The sequence below is a fragment of the Penaeus vannamei genome, chromosome 33 (assembly GCF_042767895.1).
Source record: "Penaeus vannamei isolate JL-2024 chromosome 33, ASM4276789v1, whole genome shotgun sequence".
Classification (NCBI taxonomy): domain Eukaryota; kingdom Metazoa; phylum Arthropoda; class Malacostraca; order Decapoda; family Penaeidae; genus Penaeus; species Penaeus vannamei.
The window spans coordinates 29,671,943-29,679,842 of NC_091581.1; positions in this window are offsets into that span (position 1 = coordinate 29,671,943).

Here is a 7,900-nt window from a genome sequence, read left to right on the forward strand (position 1 = left end):
CCTAGTTTCTCATATACCTAATTTTGGTATATATCGCCATGATTAATATATCAAAGGCAGTTCAAATATGTCCACTTCCCTGAGATCCACTGGCCGGCGCTTATCGAACTGTTTATTAATTTCTCATGAACGAAAACCAAAATTACATAAATCAGGGAGAGATATACAGGCTGATATTATGCGAGGATATCTTAAATTAAGTGGATCAATGTGTGAAGAAAAAAAAAATCGTTTGGATTCTTCTCATCCACTGGAGAAGTGTGAGTATTTATAAGGAAAAAATATTTTCATTATTTTCCTGCGTGCGTATGAGTGTGTATAAGACAGAGAGAGAGAGAGAGAGAGAGAGAGAGAGAGAGAGAGAGAGAGAGAGAGAGAGAGAGAGAGAGAGAGAGAGAGAGAGAGAGAGAGGGGGGGAGAGAGAGAGAGAGAGAGAGAGAGAGAGAGAGAGAGAGAGAGAGAGAGAGAGAGTGAGAGAGAGAGAAAAAGAGAGAGAAAGAGAGAGACAAACACGGACAGAGAGAGAGAGAGAGAGAGAGAGAGAGAGAAAGAGACAGAGAGAGAGAGAGAGAGAGAGAGAGAGAGAAAGAAAGAAAGAAAGAAAGAAAGAAGGAAAGAAAGAAAGAAAGAGAAAAAGAGAAAAAGAGAGAGAGAGAGCGAGGGGGGCCAGAAAAAAATCATGTATGATTGTTGACGTCATAATTCTTTTGTTTAAACTTGCACTGTACAACGTGCGCTATCTTAACGGTACCGAATTCGCACCCTCAAGTTTCGCTGACTAGTTAGATACTCTGCAATGACATTTCCTACAGGCAATATGACAATATTCATCGAAATCGCAGGTTTGCAGATATTGGCATGGCGACTTGGAACTTTGATTTATAACGAGAATCGATCTACCTCACGAATTTGCGCATTTCGACTCCTTAGTGCTCAGTTTGTACAGGACAGCGTGAGAGAGAAATATACTAATCATTATATTCAAGGATATAAATGCCATATTTCTCATCGACAAAAGTTATTACGGATGACGAAACCAAATTGTTTCCGTAATCCGATACCATGGTTACCAACGAACAAAACAAAGAGCACAAAAAGGGAGAGAGAGAGAAAAAAAATTCGTCCTGCAATTGGTTATGTGGATACTCCTGTCTACGCTGGCGATGAGGGGGCTTTCACTGTTCTCTGATTTGCAAATGCTGAGGCGTCACGCGTTCTGAAAGCTCGCAGCCTTTGTTCTCCGTTTATGGATTCGGACGTCGTAAGGGAGAAGCAGCAGGGGGAGGAACAACACACTGCATCTGGGAGGGAGGAAGAAGGATGGAAGGAGGGAGAGAGGGAGAAAAGGAGGGAGAGAGGAAGAGAAGGAGGGAGGAAGGGAAGGTGGGAGAAAGAGAACAGGAGAAAGAGGGAAAGAGAGAGAAGGAGAAGGAGAAGGAGAGATTGATAGATAGAGAGAGAGAGAGACCTACAGACAGAGAGAAACAGACAGACAGACATGAAGATAGCGGGAAGCAGACCAACAAAAAGATAGAAAGAAAAGGCGACACAGACAGAGCTAGAGAAAGGCAAACAAGAGCGGCAGGAGGGGAGGGCACAAAGAGAGAAGGATTACAGAGAAGGCATAGAGAACGAGTGCATGAGGACCACCAGCACCAGGCGGCCGTGGGAGCAACAAAGAGAGGCGTTCTTGAGGAAGTTCGCAGAAGACAAAGGCGATCCGGATGTATCCGTATGCACGGTTGTTCGGATGTTCGTGTCGACCGCCCGGTTATCTCACCCACGTTTTCTATTTTTTCCTTGGCTCAGATTGAAAAGAAATCTGATAGATTCATTTCCTTGGCGACGCGACTTGGTGTGAATGAAGTAAAAAAATTGCTCTTCATAATCACAAGCTTCGCAAATATACGACACACGCGGGAGACAAAGAAGCGTTCGTGCAGGTGTGCGTCTTCACACTCCGCCTCACGAACCCGCCGTCCGTCAGTCAGCTGTTCTCTTGCGTAAAAGCTGGACCGATGCCTATCTTAGGGCTGCGGGGGGGGGGGGGGGGAGGGCTGCGAGAGAGGGGGGGGGTGGGGGGGTCGTGGTTCTTGGGTTGGGGGTGGGGGGGAGGTCGTGGGTCTTGAGGCGGGTTTTGATTAGATCTTAAGGGTTGTATATGTGTGGAAGGTTTATGTATGTATTTAGACCCACACGTACACGTACACGCACATAAACATAAACACATCCTTCTCAACACAAACAGCCACACACATAAATCACCATGAGTTTTTTTTCTTTTTTTTATGAAAAATCTGATTTAGATCTTTTATACCCGTCAATCTGTGCATGATGACGAAATGGTCCTATAAATCAAAATAAATCAGATTATGAACCATACATTTCGGTTTACGTTCAAGACTGCAACAGACAAGTTGACGAAGATATTGCTGCTTTCAAAACAACTCGATTACAAAAAACAACAACATAACAACCAGTCTAAGTAACGAGTAGTTTCTTACCTTTGTCCTCGTTCTTATTTCTGTTTATTCTAACCACGTACAACTTTCGTTTGGATTTATGACCTAACCTCAACTACCGCCACGTAAATCAACGAAAATGTCTACATCATCATTGAAAATATATCTTATATACTACGTAGTTTTCAGTGTCAGCGTCTAAGGAGGTCCTTCCCGCATGCTTTCACGTCGCCGTCTCTCGCACAGACAAAAGTAATCGAAATCTATCCGCGGCTAAATTCCCTCCTCCTTCTTCTTCTTCTTCTCTATTCTCTTTCTAATACGTTCAGCTGGATTTAGAAAATAAAAATTGTCACGCGTGTATTATAACACATACGCCAGAATATGGAATGGTGTTCAGTGATGTGAATTATCGTCTTTTAATTGTTGTCGGTTGAGGGGCGGGAGGAGAATATAAAGTTTAATTAACGAAGGAAAGGAATGGTGAATGCATAAAACTATATATAGTGCATGTGTGTACAGTATGTGTATATGCACAAAGTGTGTGCTTCCGTGTGTATATATTTATGTATACACACATATATGTATGCATGCATGATAATATATTTCATCCAAATACACACAAACACACACATACACACGCAGACACAGACGCACACATACACACACACACATATATATATGTGTGTGTGTGTGTGTATTGTGTACATATTACATATATATATATATATATATATATATATATATATATATATATATATATATATATATATATATATATATATATATATATATATACATAATTATGCTATACCTATACCTAAACGGACAGCCCCTTCCTAGCAGCCTTCCGCCCCGCCCTTCGCCACTTCTCCTCTTCTTCGCTCCGTCAGCCCCTCGCCCAGCCCCGCCCATCTCCACTGCTCCTCTTCGCCCCTCCGTCAGCCCCTCGCCCAGCCCCGCCCTTCTCCACTGTTCCTCTTCGCCCCTCCGTCAGCCCCTCGCCCAGCCCCGCCCTTCTCCACTGTTCCTCTTCGCCCCTCCGTCAGCCCCTCGCCCAGCCCCGCCCTTCTCCACTGTTCCTCTTCTTCGCCCCTCCGTCAGCCCCTCGCCCAGCCCCGCCCTTCGCCACTGTTCCTCTTCGCCCCTCCGTCAGCCCCTCGCCCAGCCCCGCCCATCTCCACTGCTCCTCTTCGCCCCTCCGTCAGCCCCTCGCCCAGCCCCGCCCTTCTCCACTGTTCCTCTTCGCCCCTCGCCCAGCCCCGCCCTTCTCCACTGTTCCTCTTCGCCCCTCCGTCAGCCCCTCGCCCAGCCCCGCCCTTCGCCACTGCTCCTCTTCGCCCCTCCGTCAGCCCCTCGCCCGGCCCCGCCCTTCGCCACTGTTCCTCTTCGCCCTTCCGTCAGCCCCTCGCCCAGCCCCGCCCTTCTCCACTGTTCCTCTTCTTCGCCCCTCCGTCCCCTCGCCCAGCCCCGCCCTTCTCCACTGTTCCTCTTCGCCCCTCCGTCAGCCCCTCGCCCAGCCCCGCCCTTCGCCACTGTTCCTCTTCTTCGCCCCGTCAGACCCTCGTCCAGCCCCCCCCTTCTCCACTGCTCCTCTTCGCCCCTCCGTCACCCCCTCGCCCAGCCCCGCCCTTCGCCACTGCTCCTCTTCGCCCCTCCGTCAGCCCCTCGTCCAGCCCCGCCCTTCGCCACTGTTCCTCTTCGCCCTTCCGTCAGCCCCTCGCCCAGCCCCGCCCTTCTCCACTGTTCCTCTTCTTCGCCCCTCCGTCAGCCCCTCGCCCAGCCCCGCCCTTCTCCCCTGTTCCTCTTCGCCCCTCCGTCAGCCCCTCGCCCAGCCCCGCCCTTCGCCACTGTTCCTCTTCTTCGCCCCGTCAGCCCCTCGTCCAGCCCCGCCCTTCGCCACTGCTCCTCTTCGCCCCTCCGTCAGCCCCTCGCCCAGCCCCGCCCTTCGCCACTGTTCCTCTTCTTCGCCCCGTCAGCCCCTCGTCCAGCCCCGCCCTTCGCCACTGCTCCTCTTCGCCCCTCCGTCAGCCCCTCGTCCAGCCCCGCCCTTCGCCACTGCTCCTCTTCGCCCCTCCGTCAGCCCCTCGCCCAGCCCCGCCCTTCTCCACTGTTCCTCTTCGCCCCTCCGTCAGCCCCTCGCCCAGCCCCGCCTTTCTCCACTGCTCCTCTTCGCCCCTCCGTCAGCCCCTCGCCCAGCCCCGCCCTTCTCCACTGTTCCTCTTCGCCCCTCCGTCAGCCCCTCGCCCAGCCCCGCCCTTCGCCACTGTTCCTCTTCTTCGCTCCGTCAGCCCCTCGCCCCGCCCCGCCCTTCTCCACTGTTCCTCTTCTTCGCCCCGTCAGCCCCTCGTCCAGCCCCGCCCTTCTCCACTGTTCCTCTTCGCCCCTCCGTCAGCCCCTCGCCCAGCCCCGCCCTTCTCCACTGTTCCTCTTCGCCCCTCCGTCAGCCCCTCGTCCAGCCCCGCCCTTCGCCACTGTTCCTCTTCGCCCCTCCGTCAGCCCCTCGCCCAGCCCCGCCCATCTCCACTGTTCCTCTTCTTCGCTCCGTCAGCCCCTCGCCCAGCCCCGCCCTTCTCCACTGTTCCTCTTCGCCCCTCCGTCAGCCCCTCGCCCAGCCCCGCCCTTCGCCACTGCTCCTCTTCGCCCCTCCGTCAGCCCCTCGCCCAGCCCCGCCCTTCTCCACTGTTCCTCTTCGCCCCTCCGTCAGCCCCTCGTCCAGCCCCGCCCTTCGCCACTGTTCCTCTTCTTCGCTCCGTCAGCCCCTCGCCCAGCCCCGCCCTTCGCCACTGTTCCTCTTCGCCCCTCCGTCAGCCCCTCGCCCAGCCCCGCCCTTCGCCACTGCTCCTCTTCGCCCCTCCGTCAGCCCCTCCGTCAGCCCCTCGCCCAGCCCCGCCCTTCGCCACTGTTCCTCTTCGCCCCTCCGTCAGCCCCTCGCCCAGCCCCGCCCTTCTCCACTGTTCCTCTTCTTCGCCCCTCCGTCAGCCCCTCGCCCAGCCCCGCCCTTCGCCACTGTTCCTCTTCGCCCCTCCGTCAGCCCCTCGCCCAGCCCCGCCCTTCGCCACTGTTCCTCTTCTTCGCTCCGTCAGCCCCTCGTCCAGCCCCGCCCTTCGCCACTGTTCCTCTTCTTCGCTCCGTCAGCCCCTCGCCCAGCCCCGCCCTTCGCCACTGTTCCTCTTCGCCCCTCCGTCAGCCCCTCGCCCAGCCCCGCCCTTCTCCACTGTTCCTCTTCTTCGCTCCGTCAGCCCCTCGCCCAGCCCCGCCCTTCGCCACTGTTCCTCTTCGCCCCTCCGTCAGCCCCTCGCCCAGCCCCGCCCTTCGCCACTGCTCCTCTTCGCCCCTCCGCCAGCCCCTCGTCCAGCCCCGCCCTTCGCCACTGTTCCTCTTCGCCCCTCCGTCAGCCCCTCGTCCAGCCCCGCCCTTCGCCACTGTTCCTCTTCTTCGCTCCGTCAGCCCCTCGCCCAGCCCCGCCCTTCGCCACTGTTCCTCTTCGCCCCTCCGTCAGCCCCTCGCCCAGCCCCGCCCTTCGCCACTGTTCCTCTTCTTCGCTCCGTCAGCCCCTCGCCCAGCCCCGCCCTTCGCCACTGTTCCTCTTCGCCCCTCCGTCAGCCCCTCGCCCAGCCCCGCCCTTCGCCACTGTTCCTCTTCTTCGCTCCTCCGTCAGCCCCTCGCCCAGCCCCGCCCTTCGCCACTGTTCCTCTTCGCCCCTCCGTCAGCCCCTCGTCCAGCCCCGCCCTTCGCCACTGTTCCTCTTCTTCGCTCCTCCGTCAGCCCCTCGCCCAGCCCCGCCCTTCGCCACTGCTCCTCTTCGCCCCTCCGTCAGCCCCTCGCCCAGCCCCGCCCTTCTCCACTGTTCCTCTTCGCCCCTCCGTCAGCCCCTCGCCCAGCCCCGCCCTTCTCCACTGTTCCTCTTCGCCCCTCCGTCAGCCCCTCGCCCAGCCCCGCCCTTCGCCACTGTTCCTCTTCGCCCCTCCGTCAGCCCCTCGCCCAGCCCCGCCCTTCGCCACTGTTCCTCTTCTTCGCTCCGTCAGCCCCTCGCCCAGCCCCGCCCTTCGCCACTGTTCCTCTTCGCCCCTCCGTCAGCCCCTCGCCCAGCCCCGCCCTTCGCCACTGTTCCTCTTCGCCCCTCCGTCAGCCCCTCGCCCAGCCCCGCCCTTCGCCACTGTTCCTCTTCGCCCCTCCGTCAGCCCCTCGCCCAGCCCCGCCCTTCGCCACTGCTCCTCTTCGCCCCTCCGTCAGCCCCTCGCCCAGCCCCGCCCTTCTCCACTGTTCCTCTTCGCCCCTCCGTCAGCCCCTCGCCCAGCCCCGCCCTTCTCCACTGTTCCTCTTCGCCCCTCCGTCAGCCCCTCGCCCAGCCCCGCCCTTCTCCACTGTTCCTCTTCGCCCCTCCGTCAGCCCCTCCTCCAGCCCCGCCCCTCGCCACTCCTCCTCTTCTTCGCTCCCTCACCCCCTCGCCCAGCCCCGCCCTTCGCCACTGTTCCTCTTCGCCCCTCCGTCAGCCCCTCGCCCAGCTCCGCCCTTCTCCACTCTTCCTCTTCTTCGCTGCGTCAGCCCCTCGCCCAGCCCCGCCCTTCGCCACTTCTCCTCTTCGCCCCTCCGTCAGCCCCTCGCCCAGCCCCGCCCTTCGCCACTGTTCCTCTTCGCCCCTCCGTCAGCCCCTCGCCCAGCCCCGCCCTTCTCCACTGTTCCTCTTCGCCCCTCCGTCAGCCCCTCGCCCAGCCCCGCCCTTCTCCACTGTTCCTCTTCGCCCCTCCGTCAGCCCCTCGCCCAGCCCCGTCCTTCGCCACTGTTCCTCTTCTTCGCTCCGTCAGCCCCTCGTCCAGCCCCGCCCTTCTCCACTGTTCCTCTTCTTCGCTCCGTCGGCCCCTCGCCCAGCCCCGCCCTTCGCCACTGCTCCTCTTCGCCCCTCCGTCAGCCCCTCGCCCAGCCCCGCCCTTCTCCACTGTTCCTCTTCTTCGCCCCTCCGTCAGCCCCTCGCCCAGCCCCGCCCTTCGCCACTGTTCCTCTTCTTCGCCCCTCCGTCAGCCCCTCGCCCAGCCCCGCCCTTCGCCACTGCTCCTCTTCGCCCCTCCGTCAGCCCCTCGCCCAGCCCCGCCCTTCTCCACTGTTCCTCTTCTTCGCTCCGTCAGCCCCTCGCCCAGCCCCGCCCTTCGCCACTGTTTCTCTTCGCCCCTCCGTCAGCCCCTCGCCCAGCCCCGCCCTTCGCCACTGTTCCTCTTCGCCCCTCCGTCAGCCCCTCGCCCAGCCCCGCCCTTCTCCACTGTTCCTCTTCTTCGCCCCTCCGTCAGCCCCTCGCCCAGCTCCGCCCTTCGCGGCTTCGCTTTCGCCGCTTTCCCACAATCGCGGCTTAACTGCGCGACTGCTTGCTACGTGCATTCCTCTTCCCTTTCCTGTCGCATCTCCCTGCAGGTTGGTTTGGGAGGCAATGATGCGGTAACAAT